This window comes from Lissotriton vulgaris, chromosome 9 (genome assembly GCF_964263255.1).
Source record: "Lissotriton vulgaris chromosome 9, aLisVul1.2, whole genome shotgun sequence".
Lineage (NCBI taxonomy): Eukaryota > Metazoa > Chordata > Amphibia > Caudata > Salamandridae > Lissotriton > Lissotriton vulgaris.
Window position 1 is genome coordinate 671,051,798 of NC_141697.1, and position 14,291 is coordinate 671,066,088.

The window sequence follows — 14,291 nt, forward strand, 5'->3', positions numbered from 1 at the left end:
CCTCCTGAAAAGGTTGGTGGGGCTGTGATGGCCACAGCCCAAACTCAAACTGATTCATGTGTTGTGAAGCCTGAAATGATGGATCGCTTCACACAAACAGAGAGCATTGAGGAGGAAGAGAAATCTCCCTCCCACCAGACATTAGGACAGGATCAGCCTCCTCAGGGAACTGATCTTACCCCTGATGAAGGAAATGTCCCAGAGGTTGTTAGGCCTAGCCTGACAGAGCCCCTGATGGCAGTGGACCCTTCTCAGGTGGGACCCAGTCTGGAGCAGGTAACCTGCCCCTCTCTACCTTGCCTTACTCAGCCCAGGGCTGCAGAGGACAAGAAGGACAGTGAGCCCCAAAGGCCCCCCTGTCAAATAAAGCACCCCCATCAGCAGATTAGGGGCACAGAAGCTAGTAGCCCTAGCCAGGTGAAAACTTTAAAAACTCCTGAGGGATCCATCTTAAAATTAGTTAGGGACCTCCCACAGATGGATACTGTTGGGCACAGCCAAACCTGGGACCCAAAGGGCCCAAACCTGAACTGTCCCTTCAGTAAGCCAACAAATGGACCCAGCCTCCAGCTTTAGGTAGCCAGAGGTTGACCCTGAGAGCACAGTGCAACTCAGTTGATGAAAGAAAGGCACACATGGTGGAAGATAATTGGAGGAAGCTGAGCCCTATATTAGTGGAGCCTCACTTCAGTACTCCATATCAACACCAGCCTTTTACTTTGCAAAAACACACCCAAGGTAGTAATTCCCCATGGTGGAGACCCTCTGATACCCCTAGGGTGAGGGATTACTTGGTGGACCATGACACAGGGGGTAACCATGCCAGTGCAGGTTCCTCCTTATATGGCTACTCAGGTAATATAGGCTTACCTGGTCAAGGATAGCCTTATCTGCTTTCGTTTGGGGGGGGGGGGTATGTAGGAGGGTGGACACCTGACAATGGTTACCCCAGATTGTTTGCCTTGCGTTTAGCTGGTTTTCGACTTAGTTGGCCCGGTTCCCTGCTAATCAGGGCCCCAGGCAATCTGCTCTCTCTGTAAAATGGACTCCATGCACCCTAGGTGCATAACCAATCTGGTACTGGACACCTTATCAGCCCCTGTACAGTGCACTATAGGTGCCCAGGGCATAGGTGCATCCAAGGCCTACCAGGGGCTGCAGCATATCTTTTGCCACCCCTGGCTGGACCTTAAATTGACACAACTGGCTGATCACTCAGCTGGGGCAAGGTGGTGTAAACACCCCTTGCTTAGATATAGTATACCTATATCTAAACCTATATCTGGACACATATATACCTATAAGTCACTCCTATGGCAGGCCTTAACAATCCTGGAGGCAGAGTGCTTGTTTTTATGTGAGATGGTGCTCTAGCATGAGCTGAGCCTGTCTGCAGCTGTCGGGACCAACTCCCTTAGCTGTTCCGGGATATTGCCATACCATATACTCTTAAGTGCATTATAATCCATCGTGGTTATGTGCCAACTTTGGTTTGGCTTTATCAAAACATGTCGTGTAAGGTGTCATATGATTTGGAATACTACCCCCTCTCCAGTCCTGGCGATGGGGGTAGCATAACACCCTTCTAGAGGAAGAAGACATGTTACTTTGCTAAAAGCGGTTAATTCTAACCAGAGCCTCAGCATCACAAAATGGATGCTGCTGCCATCAACACGAGTCTAACCTCCTGCTGCTGACTGAAACTTGGTAGAGGAGGCCTGGACAAAGGGTTTCCTGTCGCAGGGAGGTGCTACACCTCCCCAGACAGGAGATAGTGTATTGGGGCAGGGAGGGCTGAAAGAAACTAGACACTGCCTGGGGAGCACAAGGCTTCCCCTTGCATAATCCGGTCAAACCGGTTCTGGGGCACTCCAGCCCCAGTCCCAGCACGAACCTGGACAAAGGGAAAGGGGTGTAACCACCCCCTTCCTGGGTCCCACCCATAGGAGGGACCTAGCAGGTAATCCAGCCCACTAGTTTGGAATAAATGTGGGAGCAGTGCCAGCGCACACAGATTATCCTGACTGAAACTTATGAAATGAAACTCTGGACCCTTTGACATCCTACTCGACGTAGAAGACTGAAGAATCTCCCTTGTGGTCAAGGAGTGACCACCCTGTGCAAACAGGCACCATCCAGCGCCTCACTGTTTGCGTTGTTGCAGTTCCTGCCAGAACTCGAGCGACAGAGATCAACAAGACCCAGCGTTCCTGCCTTCCAACAGCCCGATCCACAGTTCCAGAGAATCTGAGACCCGTGGAGGCGACCTGAAGCGGGGGCCGGCCATCTTGGAAAAACCACGAAGTGCTGACCCTGCAGCTCCCGAGGATCTCTCGACACTGTGCATTAGGGTTTGAGAAGCCCCAGCCCTGAGCAGCTTTTGCACCAAAGCTACCCCCGCCACACTCTCCAAGTGCTGCGTGGGGTCCTTCTGCATTTTGCTGCTCAGCGCGTTGGTTTGGTTGCTTGCCCGTTGGCTAGCGGCCCCAGTACAACAAACCTTTGAATTTGCTCTGCCAGTCCGGTTGCTCTGGACTGGCCCTCTCTCCCCTGAAAAGGAGCCCCCGCTCTGACCTTCCTGGTCCGAGTAAGAAGCGATCTTCGAATCCTGCGTGGGTTGCGCTTGCCAAGGTTTGTTTGCTCCAATCCGGAAGCTGACGCCACCGACAGCGAGAGCTTTTGTGGGACAGCTCGTGGTCAACTCCTGGACATCCTCGGTGCCCCAGAGTACACGTGGCAGCGGAGACAAGCTTCTCGACAAGCATCTGATTGCGCCCGACATTGCCTGGTTCCTTCCTGGTTCCACCCTGGTCACTGCTGAGTGACCCAGACTCTGTCCCCTCTGCTTTCAGGTACCCTTCAGCTTGGATCCGCCCTTGGATCGCACCGGACACTTCTCTTCTGGCCGCCTGCAGTATCATCATCTACAGCCTCCATAGATCTACACGACGAAAGCCGACACAACTTTGCACCTGTGCACCCGCTTCCTGTGGGTGAGGTAACTCTTGAACTCCGGTGCTCCTGTAATGGTATACATGTCTAGTGTCTAGGTCTAAAGTTTTGTCCTTCTAGGTCAGTCGGAAGACTCTTAAAACAGTAACTCGATAACTTTTATGCACCATTGACTTTGCATTGGTGCATGTGTGTGCTTTCAGCGCTGCACCCGAATCCCGAGGTGTGGTTCTGAAATTCCGGACCTTGCTGTGATATGGTACCGAGGTCCAACACTCGTGTCACAAAATATCATCGTACCATGACAAATTTGGTATCGGCAGACCGGTAATGATTAGGACATTATCCCTGTGCATTTGCGTCATGATTGAGCGATGCTAGCACCCTTAAATCATGGTTTCCGTTCCAAACCCTCGGACTCCATTTTGTGAATGGCATCCATCTTATGCCTTGCCCTCATATAAGTCAATTGATTAAGGTCGAGCTTGATCTGAAAGGACACGTCCACCTTAGCTGACTTCCCCATGACCTGGCCGAACTGACTCTACCGCCTCCAGCCAAACCTGTTTGGGCAAGTGGCCGAGTAAGATATCATCAAAGCACAACATGCCATAAACCATTCACCACCTACAGACCATGTTTTCTACACACATACACCTGTCCATGTTCCTTGTTTATGTCCAGTTTTATGACAAGGAGGTGCCCTGTTCTATTGGGGTTTCATCGATATCTGATTGTAATTCCGGGCTGGGCTGGGTCATCTATCACAAACTGGACATCTAAAATATGGGTTGACCGTCATGACTTCGCTCTTTTGCTTTATTGTGTAAATATGTCTATGACCATATCATAAACTCAAGAATTCTTGCCTGAAGTGCAATAATTTGTATAAAAGGAGAAGGCTGGTTCTGTAAAAACGAACAGTCTCCTGAGAACTTACGGCCCTTGCTGTCGTACTTCTAGGACACATGTTACTTGGTTGCAGCCAATAAAACTCGATCTCTGACTTCACCTAGAAGACTCTTGGTTTCTGTGGTCCGGAACAGGGAGAACTCAGAGGTCTTCGGGTGTTATCCCCTGGCACCACCGGGTTCCTAAAAACCCGGCACCTCACTTGGCGCCCATCTCTGGGCGGTATCAAGCGGTGACGGTCCAAGCCAGATGTCGTGAGGAGCTTTGTGTGAAAATTCCAGAGGACGGCCAGCCACTTCAGCGACCCCTGTATGTCGACGTGGTTCCGAAGGTCTTTGCTGCGAGGTTCCCCGCGTCCCGACGGCTACGAAGGACTGCTGCCCTGACTATCGCCCTGTTTTGGACCCAGTGATCCTTGGTAGAGCGAAACGATAGACGAGTCTTCTAGTGACGTCATCGATCTTCAATACTTCAGTTAAGTATACGTGGAGCGTCTCCTAGTCCTTAGTTTGTTCTTAGTCTTTGGTATCCTTGAGGTACACCTTGTTTGGAACTTGCAAGCGCCAAAACCGAGGGATTCGTGTATTCACGAACAAATCTTAGTTAGATAATCCCTTGAAGTTTGAAGCTAGACTAGTGAGCAAAGGTGCCTGGTCTTAGCAGACTTGGAAACTTGTTTTGTCTTGGTTGTAGTAAGGACTCCCGATTAGAGGATTCGTGTCCGGTTCCTCCGATTGGAACTCCAACATATGAGTTATATATCAAGCACGGAGTAGGCCCCATCACATATAATGAGGTATGGATAAAATACACCCGCAAGGATGGTGTTTTAAAATGGCCCCAATATCGTAGTTTTGACTCAGAAATTTTAGATAACCTCGAGGTCAAACTGTTTAAGAAGAAAGCCCGGTCGGCGATGTTTGACTCTTTTCGCTTATGGCGCAAAGAAGCCAAACAGAAAGAAATAAAATTAGCTAAGAAGAATAAAAGAAGTATGTCGATGGTGCAAGCCGCCATCGCATACAGGGATAATGAGGAAGAACAGGAAAGTGAACAAATGCTCAGAAGCAAGAAACTAGCAGCAGATAAATGCTACCCAATGTTGCCCCATGATGGACAAGATTCGAAGGGAGCATCTGACAAAGACCCATTAATGTCCCATTTGTTGAATTCACCACCCCCATATACATCGAGTATTGTTGGACCCCCGAAGCGTATTGTTATACCGCGCCCTGGCGCACAAAATGCAGCTCTCGCACAAGCACCAGCTCCTCTTCGGCTGGTTCCTACTTCTCCGGCGCAGCCTTCTCAAGGGCCGCCGCCTTTGCCACTTACTACCTCTACTGTTCCTACAACCTTGCCTACTGCTCCAACTATTTATCCTGATACTACTTCTACCACTGACTCGACCTCCTCTGCTATTGCCTCGACTTCCTCTTTACATCAGTATGTCTTTTCTGGAGCATCTGCCTCTCCGCAAACTTCTCCTTCTGTTCGACAGAGAGTGGCAAGTACTGTCACTGGTCTGTTCTCACCTTTCTTTGGGTCGCCTAAAACGACCCCCAAAACAGGACGTAGACAGTTGCGTAGTCAACTGCCCGATTATGTAGTAGTAAGCTTTATTTCGATATAAAAACATATCATAAAAGCAAGACATTATAGCATTAAAAAACAATTAACAATAATCAAGACAAAGCACCCTACATATTCATTATTTAAAAAACATCTCATAGTTTTTCATGTATAAAAAGCAATAACAGGCAGATTGAGAGGGAACACATTACTGGATCATCAGTTTTTTCGCAGTTCTTATGTGCCAAGCCCAGCCTAAATATTTTGCCAGACAAATGGCAAAAAAGGGTCTAGCATCTGTACGCAATATTCTTAAAGCTTCCAAATGTGAGGGAGTTCCCAGGCTCCTACAAAGAGGCTTCAACCACCTCCGTCTAGGAACCACATAGACTCCACACTCGAACAACAAGTGAGCAACAGATTCGACCTTTAACTCACAGAATGGGCAATAAGGTACAGTTTGTAGGGGCGGTTTCCAGGTGGAGGTAAACTGGGATAAAGGTAGTACCCCAACCCTAAATTTGAAATACAATGCTCTGTCGTGTGAACTATGGATCAAATCCAGATAGGGTTCCCTGTAAGGGATTTCTTTAACTAACAAAAATTTAGCGACAGATTTAGGATGGTTTGTATTACATACTCTCTCATTGTCCACCCATGACCAATAGGCCTTCTTCAGTACTTGTTTTGAGGGTGCTGATTTGTTTTCCCACGCATCTCCAAGGCCCAGCTTATACAGAAGCCTCTTGACCTCCCTAAGCCAGGTAACCTTATGCCAACCTGGTAGAGACAATAGATCATTTAGGGCATCTGCATAGCTGTGGAGTTCGGGGACGTTCCAGATTCTGGACCATAGTAAGAGAGGGCGTAATTTGGCTTGGTCACAAATTGGGCGGGTACCTGCGTCAAGCAGAAGGGGGATTGTGGGAGTACTGTGGGGTAGTCTCATCAGATCTTTATGAAAGTTGTTTTCTAAGTGGGCCAAGGTGTCCACTCTCTGAGTGCCCCAAAGTTCTGCACCATACAGTGCTGCACTCACAACCCTTGCCCTATAGATGTCAAGAAGTGCCCCAATTGGTTTTGTGGAAGAAGCACGCTGTTCTTTATGAAGGGCACCAACAACCCTCTTATGAATCAGAAACACCTTTTGATGGTGTGCCTTCCAACTCATAGTATCGCTTAGACGTATGCCCAGATAGTCAAATTCTTTGACTCTTTCTAATGGGACAGAGTCTAGAACGGGGAGAGTAACAGATTTCTTGGGGGGGTTAAGGACAAGGAATTTGGTCTTACCAATGTTTATAGCCAATCCCTTAGTGTCGCAGAAGGCCTTGAAACTAGAGAGCAATGACTGGATGCCCACAGGTGATTTCGAAATCAGAAGGGTGTCGTCCGCAAATAGGAGCGTTGGGATTTTCCTTCCAGCCAGGGATGGTGCGTCTGATGGATGTTGAAGGAGATGCTCCACCACTCCGTTGACGTAAAGAGAGAACAGAGTGGGGGCAAGCACACACCCCTGACGGACGCCCCTATCAACAGGGATACGAGGTGTTTTTTCTCCATGTGCACCCCATCTAATTTGGGCAAAATTGCTATCATGAAGTTTTATGAGCAAGGCCAGCAGGTATGGGGGTAGACCTAACCCATCGAGGACTTTCCACAATAATGCACGTGGGACCAGGTCGAAGGCTGTTCTCAAGTCTATAAAGACTAGATATAGACTGCCCCCTCCTAGCACCACTACTTTCCAATAAAGCATTAAGAGGCGGAATGTCTGCTCGACGGTACCTGTCCCCGTTCTAAAGCCTGCTTGAAAATCAGAGAGAATCTGATTTTCGTCTGCCCACTGCAAAATCCTGCCCAATACCACTTTCCCCGCTACCTTTTGGGTTGAGTCCAGCAAACTGATGGGACGATAATTAGCTGGGTCGTCCCTGCAGCCTTTCTTAAAAATGGGTACGACCTCAGCGCCCCTCCATGAGTCAGGGAAAGAACCTCCCAACACAACCTCATTAAGGAGGGAAGCAATTAATCTGCTCCAAAATGAAGGGTTATTCTTTATCAAATCACCCGGAATCCCATCAGGGCCTGCCGCTTTATTAGAAACAATACACCTAATTGCCTTCTCTACTTCCAAGCTAGTAAATAAACCATCATTAGATGGAAAATCTGTAAGGCTGGATAGTGGGGCCAAAAGTGGTTGAGATGGCCCTAGGGGGGCCGAATACAGTTTAGAGAAGTGGGAAAACCAAGCATCGCCAGGGATGTTACAAGTTAGCTGATGGTCAGTAGGCTTTTCCCTAGATCTTAACAAGTCCCAAAACCCCTTGGCGTCTTTCCTTGTGCTTGCCTCTGTTAACTCCCGCCAAAAGTTAAGATCATGAGCCTGCTTGGCCTCTATCACAGTTTTTCTATAAAGTTTCCTTGCGGTCCTGATGTTGGCTTGATCTTTGTTCTTTACTGCAGAGATAAGTCCCCCCTTAGCGGCTCGACATTTGGATGAGAACCACTTTTCTCTTGCCCTGGGAGCACCTTTTGAAGCAGCCCTGGAGCTGGGTTTGGGAATGATGAACAGGTCACTTAATGCCGCTACAGTCTCTGTAAATAGCGGTAAGACCTTCTTACTGGTAGGATTTAAGGCGTCAAGCCGAGGTTCTACCTCTGTCAAGATGGTCGCGGCTTGCGTCATCCTTGCTTCGTCTGCTAATACTCTAGCCCATTTCAAACGCCTGCCACAGTTTGAAGGAAGAATCTCATGCGAAGCTTTCCATTTGTGGTCTGTGGTGCCTTGATTCCCAGCCTGCCAGGGAATAGTGATGGTTAAGGAAAGGGGGTTATGGTCGCTATCACAAGACTCTATAACCTCCATATCCTGGTGCTAAGGCCAGAGGTTGTAGTTGAGCATGATAAAATCAATTCTGGATGAGTGACCCGTCCTGTTGTATGTATGGGCACCCATAGAGTCCGATTTGGAACGGCCATTCGTTGGTCTCAGGTTGTGTTCCATACAAAGAGCGTTTATGTCTATCGCGCTTTGTGTCCATTTAGGGATCGGTTCAAGGTTCAGGATAGGAATTCCTCTCCTGGTATCCTCATCAAAGGTATCCAGAATGTCTTCCCTGGCCAGAGGCTCAAAACAGCAATTAAAATCGCCTGCAAGAAGGACAAGAGAGTCAGTATTACAGGAAGCTAGGTTGCTGCTTAGGCCTGTTGAGGTTTAAGGTGATGCTCCGCTCCTGGCGCCCCTCAGGTAAAGATTAAATACTTCTAAGTTTCTTCCCCCTTTGCAGTGTAGTGATATCCACTGAAGATCAGACGATTGGGTGGTCCTTTGGGTTACACTGAGACCTAGTGCAATGCTGATCCATATGAGAAGGCCGCCAGACGGGCGTCCTTTAGATCCTTGGTGATGGACAGCCGGGACAAAGTAGGTCGAAAAGCCCACTCTGTGTCTTGGTTCCTGGCACCAGGTTTCCTGTAGGAGACAAATGTCATAGGGTGCCAGGAAAGCATTCCATTCAGGGATATCAAGGTTGCGTATGAGGCCTGCCACGTTCCAGCTTAAAATCTTCAAGAAAGGTTCACCAAGTATAGGATGTTTGGGTGAATAGGTGGGCAAAGGAGGGTTAGTCACAGCCAGTCTAGAAGACCTTAGGGGTGACTCGGTCTGCTGGTGAGTAGGGGTCGCAGCTGTATCAAGCAAGATAGTCCCTGCTAATTCAGAATGAACAGGAAGAAGGGGGATCAAACAGGGTAGATCTGTCCTTGTTTCCGCACTATGGTGGTCTAATATATTCGGTGAGATCGGCCCCCTGACAAAAGACAAGCTATTCAATGACCCTCCTTGGTCTGTTGGAGAGCCAAGAGTTAGAATTTCAACATGATCTAAAGCCTGCAGTGGCGTTGCTTTTTCCAATTGTGGATAGACGGGATGCATAGAAAGTCAATCAACCTCCTCTAGGCCACCAAATCTGTTGTAAGTTGAAAGGCCATTCCAATGTGGGAGAATATCCTTTTGCCTCTTAGGATGACTATTCCATGGGCGATGCTGTACCAATGTCCAATTATCCTCTTGGGTGTGCAATTGTCGTGGAGGGTAGAAGAAGGATAGCGGCCTTGGTATGACTGAGGACTCTTCGCTGCTCGGCCAGGAACAAATATGGTGCGCCGTGTGTGGGTCCTCAAAAGTCACAACTATACAGTCCCCAGGGTTAGATTTCTTTGTTGGACCCACCCAGGGTGTTCTGCGGACCATCAGTACTCGACTTCTTCGACCATTGGGTATCGGCTTGTTGACGTTAAGCCAATACATTATCTTGTTTTTCAATGACCAATGGTTCTCGTATTGGCCATTACCAATCGCAGGGACACCCGTCAACACAACCACATAATCATTGGCCTCTGGGGGAAGATCAATGTAGCCCCCTCTAAAATTGTCTTTTACGGGAGGGCCCTGAGTTTCAACAGGATGAGATCTAGAAGGTGCTCCCGATTTAGGGTTTGCTATTTGGGACTTGGAGCTCCGTTTGGGAACCTGGGGTTTGGGAGCCTGAGGTTTGGCGGTAGTGGAAACTTGGTCCACAGCCACAGTCCTCGGTTTAGGAACAGGCCTTACAGTGTCTGGTACTGAAGGTAGGGGCTGCAAAGCTTGGGAGACAGGAGCTGGTGGTATTGGGTCAGTCAGTGGCAGACCCTGATTTTCAAGGCTTCTCAAGCCGAGAGTGGCCAGAGCAATAATGCTCTTTTCCATCTCGAGCAAGTTATTTTCTATCCTCGACAATCTAAGGTCAAGGGGTGAGAGAAGTTTTTTAAGCGTTTCCCAGACCTGGTCTATAAATTCCTTGTCGTTCCTACCCAACCCCTCTACCTGCGAGCCCTCATCCTCTAGGATGGTGGTGGGGGGTATAACTAGGCCCTCGCCCTTACCCTGCCATGATGGCTGTATACTCGGAGAACACTCTGGTAAAACATTAGATGCTGGGACATTAGTCAGTGCCAGATGTTGGGAAACTGCAACTTTTGCCTTCTTCCGAGAATAGGCAGAGCGTGAGTGGCGCTTTCTTTTAGGTTGTATGCCACTAACGCAAGTGGTAATCGGAGATGCTTGAGGGGGTGGGTTAGGGGTAAAACTCTGGGCACAAGAAGGTGCGGGGCAATTTGTCCCATCTACAATGGATGGTTGCTCCAAGGGCAAGAGAGGGGTGGGAGGGATCGGGGACTGATGGACATCGACCTGTGTAACTATACAATGGGGACGAACAGGACGATCTGGAGTAACTGAAGCAGCTATATGGCCTAGAGATGATTTTTTGGAAAGTGCAATTACTTGGGACAACCTTCTTGCGGCTACTAGTTCTAAAGAAACCCGAGTTTGAAGTTTGGATATCTCTTCATCTATGGCTATATTTGTACGGGTAATGAAATCATCCATAGGGCCACTAATTTGTGGGCCACCTTTGGAAGCCTTACTACGTGTCACCCTAGTGCTCATGATGATTAAGGTGAAGGGGCAATCGCTGCTAAGACAGACAAAATAAGGAATAGAGGTTTGTAGTTGCCTATATCAGCTCTATAAGGAATAGGCAGGATGTGGGTGTAAGGGGGGTGGGCCAGTCCAGTCCGCTCAGTCCTCGAACGGCCTCAAACGGCCCGCTCTTAGCCCGGTCTTCGCCCCGTGCTGCGTCCCGCGCTGCGGGAGTCTAATGCTGTAATAAAGGGGACGTGAAGGGCGGGGGGCGGGCCAGCGGGGAGAGCGGACCGGATGCAGTGTCCGTGGTCTCGCAGGGACTCCTGGTCACTGGAGTCCCCGCACGCTCGCAGCCCCGCCCAGCCTCTAGCCCTTACCTCTGCCTTCCTCCCTTTTGCCGGTAAAGATGCACGGCGCACTTCCTTGCGACGCGGCACCCGCGAAGCGGGTGCGGCGAGGAGTTGCCTTGGATGTAGCCTCAGTAAGTGGAAACGTCTTTCAGCAGCCTTTCAGCCAGCAAGGTGGATTCCCCAACAGGTGATGGAAGGTGTTGGCTTTAACAGCGCTAGGAAGGCGGGGGGCGGGCCAGCGGGGAGAGCGGACTGGATGCAGTGTCCGTGGTCTCGCAGGGACTCCTGGTCACTGGAGTCCCCGCACGCTCGCAGCCCCGCCGAGCCTCTAGCCCTTACCTCTGCCTTCCTCCCTTTTGCCGGTAAAGATGCACGGCGCACTTCCTTGCGACAAGGCACCCGCGAAGCGGGTGCGGCGAGGAGTTGCCTTGGATGTAGCCTCAGTAAGTGGAAACGTCTTTCAGCAGCCTTTCAGCCAGCAAGGTGGATTCCCCAACAGGTGATGGAAGGTGTTGGCTTTAACAGCGCTAGGAAGGCGGGGGGGGGGGCGGGCCAGCGGGGAGAGCGGACCGGATGCAGTGTCCGTGGTCTCGCAGGGACTCCTGGTCACTGGAGTCCCCGCACGCTCGCAGCCCCGCCGAGCCTCTAGCCCTTACCTCTGCCTTCCTCCCTTTTGCCGGTAAAGATGCACGGCGCACTTCCTTGCGACGTGGCACCCGCGAAGCGCGTGCGGCGAGGAGTTGCCTTGGATGTAGCCTCAGTAAGTGGAAACGTCTTTCAGCAGCCTTTCAGCCAGCAAGGTGGATGCCCGATTATGAGGAAAGAGTAGTGCTGAATGAGTTAGCACGCAAATGGGTTACTGACACGGTTAAATACGATGTTCAGTCTGTTATGGAAGTTTTCCGACAATGGGATGCACCCACTCAGAGATACGTATTCGAAGAGATGTGTGTATATCTTTGCGAAGATTTGGAAACAAATGATCCCAAACGCAAAATGAAGGAATTATTTCGTATGCGTTTCAAATTCTATAAAGGCATGATTGTAGGTGCCGATGTTGAAAAAGCAATAGATTTGTTATTATCTTATAGGAGTAAGGGAAATGTCTCTAGATCATTGTATGAAGATGACGTGTCAGGTAGGAAAAAGGCGCGACAGTACCCTATGAGAGAGGTTCCTCCAGTTTGGAGGGAAGGTGATGCGAATGCGCATCCACCTGTTCCACCGCATTTCCAACGTGTATGGGTACATGTCCCCTGGAAAAGATCTGAAGTGTTAGCACTCAAGCAGACATTACCCGATCCATGTAAAAATCCCGCAGGGTATTATAAGGAGTTATCACAGACTGCCAGCTCATGTATAATGAATTTAGCAGATCTAGACATGCTGTTTGGGAACGTCGTTCCACAGCCTTTATGGAGTAAGATCCGCCATACAGATCATGATCAAGAACTAGGTGACTCTTGGGCTAACATTACTGCTACGGATGCTAGACAAATTGGTGGTTCTAAACCTGAGCCTTTAATAGCTGAACTTCCTGGTAGAATTATCACGTACATGAAGACCTTGATGCCTGAATTGCGTGTCAATTGGGATAAGTTATCTGCGTGCAAGCAGAAGAAAGATGAGAATGTGTCTGACTTTTTCACGAGATTTGAAGAGACTTTCGTCGATCATAGTGGTCAGGATATGGCTACCGAGGGTGGTCAAAGATTGTTCGTAGACAAATTCGTACATAATTTGCTTCCCGAACTGTGTAATAAATTGAAAGATTCAGAGAGTGCTTGGGCTGTTTCCACGTCAGCACAGATTTTAGCCACAGCCCAGTACTACAAAATAGGCGCAAGGACGAGCTAGATAAGGCAGACAAAAAGACTAAAGATTTAAAGACCAAAGCTCTTCTCCAGCAAGCCTATCCGCCTCGCACACCTAGTCAGCCCAATTATCAACGACCACAGCAGTATTCGAGAAACGCGCAAGGGAACGAGTTTTCCCATCAGCGTTTGCCATACGGCCCGAATCAGTGTGCCTATTGCAAAGAAGAGGGTCATTTTAAGAATAATTATCCAGCTCTGGCACGACGTCTGAATGGTGTTTCTGGGGTTTCTGGTGCAAGAGGTAGAGGTGTTCAACAGGCTCCTAGGGGTAGGGGTCGTGGAAATTTCCCCCAGAATAACACTTCCTACCCGCCTCAGAATTCCATGAATAGCTTTGATCAACAAAATAATGCGTCTTCTAGATCAGCTCAGTACTATGCTGATGACTATTACGCAGAAAACGAGAATGAGGGTAATAATTGCTAGGACAGCCATGGACAAAGAGAGGTAGTTGTTTCAGTTCCAGTAGATCAGAATGGACCTTATGTCGAGGTGATTACGTCAGGAGTGTCAGAGCCATTTCTGCTGGATACTTGTGCTACGAAAAGTTCTATTATGCACTCAAAACTTCCTGGCGCACCTTTGTCTGGCGAAATGAATATTTCAGTAGGTTTCTCTGGCGCCCCTGTTAGAAACCCGATCTCTAGTCCTATGCCCCTTTCTGTTGGCCCATGCGAATTAGAAGCACCCCTCATCCTTACAACAGGTTGTGGCGAAAATGTGTTAGGTTTGGATTTGTTAAAGAGATTATATGCGTCTTTGTACTGTTCTCCTTCGGGAGTACAACTTACCCTTGGTAAGAAAGTGATTTCCCCAATGTATTTTTCAAAGGAAGATACTCCAAACAAATTATCATCTCTTCCAGATATACTTTGGGCTACTGGTTCTAATGATGTAGGTTGTTTGGAGATAGCACCGTATGTCATAACGTTGAAAGCCAATGTTAGGTTGCCACGTATTCCCCAATACAAGATCTCTAGCGAATGTGAAAAGGCATTGTTAGCGATCATTTACGATTTGATTGAGAAAGATGTCATTGAGGAAACAACAGGCAACATTTGTAACAGTCCTATTTTGCCTGTCTTAAAGCGTACTGATCCTTCTCAGCCCCCTGTATACAGATTTGTGATTGATCTCAGAGAAGTAAATAAGATCGTTGTA